Source organism: Ornithodoros turicata, chromosome 7, assembly GCF_037126465.1.
Source record: "Ornithodoros turicata isolate Travis chromosome 7, ASM3712646v1, whole genome shotgun sequence".
In the NCBI taxonomy this organism is placed as follows: domain Eukaryota; kingdom Metazoa; phylum Arthropoda; class Arachnida; order Ixodida; family Argasidae; genus Ornithodoros; species Ornithodoros turicata.
Genome location: NC_088207.1, coordinates 32443836 through 32449835, shown reverse-complemented (window position 1 = coordinate 32449835; position 6000 = coordinate 32443836). Strand labels below are relative to the sequence as shown.

Here is a 6000-nt window from a genome sequence, read left to right as displayed (position 1 = left end):
CATGAGCAACAATGAAGTGAGGAATTTTTTGGAGTATTAAATCGCTATCAAGGCAAGGTCCGTGTTTCTTACTGCTTTGGTTTGAGGCATGCATCGAAAGTGCAACTTGGGCAGTGAAACACTATCTTTTTTTGTCTCTTCGGAAATAAATGCTCCGTCTAACGTCCCGCCAGGAACACTTCGCGGACGTTGATGCAACAAGACCCGAATGAAAGGTCTAGCAAACTATATTTTACTGCACGCCAAACCCAGTACATGGACAGATTCATTTCAAATCCGACAACCTGTATTTGCACCCCTATATCTGTTTTTATGTTATATTTTCCGTTTGTAATTGTTTTGCAATTTATACATGAGCACTCCTTGTTTGGTTGAATTTGGTTATGAGAAACAACCCTAGAACTTGATTACTTGTAAGCAGGTATTCAAATGCAGAACGCAGTATTAAAATAATTTTCTTCTCCGATGCCTGTCCTCCGGTTGACGACCGCAGGACGTACGCAAATGACAATCACTGGAAGCTCCTATGATGACAGTCTGTGGACTTCCTCCGGACATCCCATCACGGATGAGGACGTGATGACACTTTGAGGACGTCCTGAGAGTCGCGGCTGTTCTTGGGATTGTAAGCAATATGCCACACAACCCAGTGCTCCCGGGGCACCTCACCGTTGTAAATCCGGTTCTGGCGGTAACGAACCAAGCGTTAGTAGTCACGTTACCAAAGGCATAGTGTTACCAAGGTAGAATATGAGGAGTTCATCAGTGCAGCATTTTCGCATAGTGGCGCTAACTTCTGTTGCCGCTGTGTTGCAGTGGCTGCATGTCCCTGCAGTGGATGCACGTCCCGTTACACCGTCCCCGCACGGCGGACATCCGGAACCAGACGACCTTCTGCTTTCGAAACGGTAAAGTCTGTTGACCTCAGCTGGTGTCGGCTTTGAATAACCACTCGCAATAAAACACATACGCTGTTGACACTTAGTGGCCGTTTTATTTATGAAATATTGCCTCTGAGTAACAATGTGACAACTGTACAGGGTCCCTATCTTACCACAAAATGACCAAAGGCCACACTATTCTTGAACAAATATGCCTTCATGGGATCATGACACCGATGTTTAAAAGCCGTTTGCACACGTAACTAGATGCGGTTATACTTTGGCACCTGAGGCGTTATGGTGTCGCGTTACACATTTGACGTTAAGACAACATTCTAACATTCAGACTCACTAGAAACATCCTCGACTGCACGCGGTCACCACACGCATTTCGTGCAGCAGGGCTGATTACGTAAATTCCGTGTTACATATCCGTGATACCCCATTCAGTGCGAAAACAACTGTTTCATACACCACACGCTCTCAAAATAGAACTTCACCACATAACACGCTGATTGCTAACCATTTTACGGAATGAGACCGTTATCACTCTTGAATTTGTGGAAAGCTCCGGGCGGACGCCTTTTTGTGACAATTAAATAAGTGTCACAAAAGGTCAACCATTGCGCCGAATTATACAGTTAGCACTTTTGATTGGAGGAGAGAACACGGGTTGTACGCCTCTCTGTGATAAAATAACGTAACTGCGTAAGTGTCACAAAAGGGCATATGCCCCAATTTTCAAGAAATAACCAAAATACAGGGTGGCTACCTATAAAAGTTTACCCATGCCGGCGCGCCGTTCTCACCAATTAATCAATGCAGGTGGAAAATTCATGTGTCCGCGTGGAACTCTCATCGGTACGTTTCATCGTAGCAAATTTTAAAACGATTCAACATCTCGCAATCCAAAGTTACAACCAAAAACCTCCAAATCCCCATGGGAAAACAATCAAGATGGAAGCCATGTTGGCTAAACTTTTATGGGTAGCTATATATAGCCTGTACAACGATATCGTTTTGAATGGCCGTTCGTTCTAAGCGTGTTACGTGGTGAAGTTCTGTTTTTGTAGCGCGAGATGTAATCGTTACTCGGGAGTCAAGTATAACTAGTGCTTTCGATTTGCAACTATTTATCTCACAGGAGCTCTCGCTTTCATGCACTGTTAGAACAGAACATCACCTCGCAACACGGTGAAGGCCAGCCATTACACCGAATGATACCGCTGATTTGTGGAAAGCGCGTGGTGTACGCGTTTCGCGTGAGAATTCACGCAACACCACAAGCGTCACAAATAGGAGTATGCCTGCCGTTACCAACAAATCAGAGGAGAGAACGGTGCCATTCGGGATGACGGTTGGCTAGGAGTAGGGTCACTAAATAGGGGTACAGAGTATCGCATTCGTTTTACGCGCTGGAGCCACCGTTCGGAGTCCGCGATTGGGCCGATCGTGTCACGTGGTTTCTCCTTCCAAGGACGCACCTTCCATGTTGAGTCCCCTCCATCCAAAACCGGTTTCCTGGGTTGCGAGCTGGCTCGACTGCGCGCTGCTCTCCGGCGGAGAAGGGGGAGATTGGCGTCCCATTACTAAGCGGCGACGCCGCCGGGCCGGATCCAAAATGGCGGGCTCACTCGCCGGCGTGGCTCAGTGTCGCTACTCTGCTCCCTATTTAGTGACTCTAGCTAGGAGTGTGTGTGTGTGGGGGGGGGGGATTTATTGGCAGAAAACAATAAGAAAAAAGAAAGGGGAAAGGTGAGCCATGCAGCTAGGAGTGGGTTCTGCGGTGAGGTTCCGTTTTAAGATTGTGCATCATCTTGTTGAAATCTAGATGTCGGTATAACATAATTCATGTGAAGTATTGTAGTACGAGTATGTATAACATTGTTTCCGTTTTCGTGGAGGAGTATCTAATAGTGCCACTTTAATTTTAACTTTCCTTCTTTATTTTTTGTTGTTGTTGCAAAGTGTACGACTGTGTGACACTCCGAAGGCTGTGTGGCATCGCACATCATACATTATTTGTCATTTTGATGGCCTACACACATGTTACTAACGTTAACATTATGGTTAAGTGAATAGTAATGAATAACTTAGTGTTTACAGCCATGCGCACAACGCTATAGCTTACTTGCCACCACTCAGTTAAAACAGTTTTTTTTTTTTTTTTTTGCAGCCATTACAATTATGCAATTATTTCAACTTCCCAACATTTCAATCGTCTCGACTTTGTCATTTGAGCTACCCTTGTTGCTATATCCGACCTCACGTAAAGTTTCCTCGGTGTTACTTCAGAGAAAACGGCTACATCGCTGCCAGGTGTATTTGTACCACACGTAACAATTGCACTTTCGAACCTGGCAAACTTTGTGTTTCTATTGGCTTTCTGCAAAGCACCTGCTATTCCAAAATATGAGCACGTGGCAACAGGCAAGTCTCCTTCCCCACTTAACAATATGCACAACAAGATACGGAACTCAGTACCTACACGAGTAGAGCATGTATAACGACACCGCAAAAAATGATAAATTCAACACATTCGTAAAACACACTTTGCTTCCCTTAGTCTAAGGTGGATTTGTAAAACGTTTTACAACGAGGAATTACAAACAAACGGATGAAAAGGCACCACCTGTATCCCAAGCACACATGTATCTACACAGACGTGCAGTTTGCTCTTCTTGCGCACTTCTAACTATCAATACAGGAAATGTGCACCAAGGCTATAGAAGCCATGTTTTTCGGAAGACGAGTGTTATGTGTGAGTCTGCAGCACAGATGCTGACTTCAAATGCGTAAAAGTGAATCTGTCCATCGCGGTCTCTAATGCTGCTAGTGGCATATACAGTGTGTTTGCTCTAACGTGTCGAGAAACGTTATATAAAGCGAGCGATAAAAGAGAAACGAGCGCTACGTTTCAGCTACTTGACTCAGAAACAGTACCTGTTGATTACTCAAGTAGCAGAAAAGTACCACTTGCTTTTCTTTTATCGCTCGCTTTAAATATAATTTCTAGACATGTTAGAGCAAACACCCTGTACAAACTGGTCAAAAGGGAAAATGCATGTCTCAATCTATTTGTCAGGAGATTCATTGGGTTGTCCAACCAATCACAAATAATTCCACGAGAGGACTGCGACATCTCACAATGAGATGACGCTTCACATTAGACCAAATGCCACAGGAAGGTATAGCGCTCCTTTTTCTCTTCACTTCTTTCTTGCGACACACATATCCTTTACTACGCTTTTCAATTTAAGGTCTATTAAAATCAGTCCATCGTGAAAAGGAACACATCTAAGGCGCTATTACTTTTACTTTCCTTTTTAGTTTTCCTGACACACTCTAAAAACTGAACTGAACTTCACCGCGTAGCACGCTCTGAAAGCAATCATCATCCCTCATGATATCATTGCCTGATTTGCTGAAAATAGTATGTGTACGCATTTTTGTACAATTTTGATATGTGTTAATTGATACAGAAAGAAATACACTTCTGCTTCTCAACTAATCAGGGAAGGGAACGATGCCATTCCGAATTACGATTGATTCCGAGCGTGCTCTGCGGTGAGGTTCTTTTTTTTCAGGGTGTAGTTTTGATGAGTGCGTCTAATCCTAAGACGAAACAGCATCGTGAACTAGCGTACCACCCCAAGTAGCACAACATCTTGGCCCAATATTGGGCCAGTATTGCCAATACTGGTCCAATCTTTGACCAATATTGGGCCAAGATGTGCTGCTTAGGGTGGTACGTTAGTTCACCGTGCTGTCTCATCATGGGATTAGACGCAGGATTAGACTGGACAAATATTGGGCCAGCATTGCCAATACTGGTCCAATCTTCGGCCAATATTGGGCCAAGATGTTGTGCTGCTTGGGGTGGTACGTTAGTTCACGGTGCTGTCTCATCATAGGATTAGACGAAGGATTAGACTGGACCAATATTGGGCCAGTATTGTCAATATTGGTCCAATATTGGGCTAAGATGTTGTACTTCTTGAGACTCTTATAAAGAGGGCCTACACACGTCTACTAACTATCCCGTTCGAAATGCCAGAAGCGCAAGTCGTTAGAGGCGCAAGACTCGAATTACCTTCACCCATGTGAGGCCAGAAAATGTGCTGCAGCGAGTAAAGCAGGAGTCGTCCGCTATATGACGCTTCACGATAAAACGGTGAGGCCTGTATCGCGGCAATTATGATACAACGGAGATTATAGATGAGAGTCTACGAGCTCATTCAACTTGAACACTACCGCGTGTCCAATCGACCATTTGCTATGCCAGGGAGAAAAGAAGAAACGCACTGGCCAAAAAAGCAGCAGCATGCAACGAGAGCGCTAACTTATTTGGTTCAATGCTTGACCGAGTCAGTACGATAGAGATGCGTCTTCGAGGGAGCAACGAAGAAGAAGCAGTGTTGCTGAAGAATCGTCAGAAGTCGGGTGAGAGCGAAGCGTTTTTGCCCTACTGCTTATTAGCTCTAGAAGTGATCATGATATGTGTGTCCGGGGTTACCGTCGTTGGGGTGCGTTCTCGGGAAGTACTTTCGTTTGATGTCCATTGGAGAGCCTGAAAGAGAAAATGGAACAACAGTTAGCATTGGCGTCGTTCTGAAAACGAGAGCTTTTAATACGGCACACACCTGTATACAGTGCAATCCCGTTAATTCGAAATCTCGTTATTCGAGCTTCCGGATAATTCGAACTGACGCTCGGGTCCAACATGGCTAAGCCATGGCTACACATAAATACAAGTACTATACATACATATACTATATACGTATACTATAATACATACATATACTATATATACTACACATACGTATACTATAATACATATAAATACATATACTTAAAATACACATGGCCAAGCCATGTGCATTTAAATGGGGAAAAACGCCCGGTAATTCGAACATATGAACGTGCGCAACGGTTTCTTCGAACAAGTTAGCTCGGCCGCGCCCGACTCCCGGCTACGCATCGGCCCGGGAGCGCCGGTCGCGGGCCGGCTGGCGCGCTGCCGGCGTGTCAGGAACACCTTTACCTAAATGTTTTGTTTACTTAGTATTTTCCTATAAGTCAATTTCTCATAAAAGCGCTTCTCCTGCCAGAGGCAAGA

At 44.6% G+C, this 6000-nt stretch overlaps 1 protein-coding gene across 3 annotated transcripts in view; it reads right to left on the bottom strand.

Moving 5' to 3' along the window:
- Positions 1-3876: 3876 nt before the first annotated feature.
- LOC135400861 (spondin-1-like) overlaps positions 3877-6000 on the bottom strand; it is a 148014-nt gene continuing 145890 nt past the window's right edge. For all 3 annotated transcript variants that reach the window (XM_064632809.1, XM_064632810.1, XM_064632811.1), the window contains one exon: positions 3877-5451. The gene's annotated coding sequence lies outside the window, so the exon portion shown is untranslated. The remainder of the gene's footprint in view (positions 5452-6000) is intronic.